Raw genomic sequence first — 822 nt, 5'->3', positions numbered from 1 at the left:
GATTATAGGCACCTTGCAGGATGTTTTAATTGACTAATAGGACCCATCTTAGTGCCCACCTTAATGAATTAACTGAACCCGTTTAGCATAAACTAAGCCGATGATAATAAATTACCCTACAAATTGAAGCCACAATGTGCTTTTTATTAAATCAGAGTGGCAGACTTAACAATTTATCTCCCAAAGTTTGGGCTGAGACTTGATATTTTGGTCCCCAGCATGGGATGATGTACGTGTCTAAAGCAGATTGAAGCTATTACATACAGTTTTTTTAAACTCGGAGAACCTTTTGTTCACGTAATGTAATTTTCATTATGTCTCCATAATTGCATACTGAGTCTTGCAGATTTGCCTAATGACCCTCATTTTGTTTCAGATGACTACGATTCAAGCTGAGCAGTACAACAGGGAGTACCCAGTCAAAAAAGACCATGGGTCTGAGGTGTGGAGAGTCATACAGCAGGTGCTAAACATGACGTGAGTATTGATATACATGGTACCATTTCGGGAAGAATGTATGCAGCCTGAAAAAAAAAAAGCGAATCATTCAGGAGACACAGTTGGATGTAGTGTAACTTGCTACCTGTACACATCATTAAAAAGTTGCAGTTGCAATTCTTTGTGATGGGTATAATGGCCACCAGACTGCACTAGTACTGTTCGTGTTTAGTGTTGCTTCCCGGCCTGGTAGGGTACAAAAGGCGCCTGAGTAGCGTCAGTTATCGAGTGATCACTGTTTAAAGACACGAAGATGCCGAGTACTCTTATGAGACAGTGTTATCAGCACCTGGTAGAGTTAGACTCGTTGCGGGTCTCCAATTC

The sequence above is a fragment of the Schistocerca piceifrons genome, chromosome 1, assembly GCF_021461385.2.
Source record: "Schistocerca piceifrons isolate TAMUIC-IGC-003096 chromosome 1, iqSchPice1.1, whole genome shotgun sequence".
Lineage (NCBI taxonomy): Eukaryota > Metazoa > Arthropoda > Insecta > Orthoptera > Acrididae > Schistocerca > Schistocerca piceifrons.
This window is presented reverse-complemented; position numbering follows the sequence as displayed.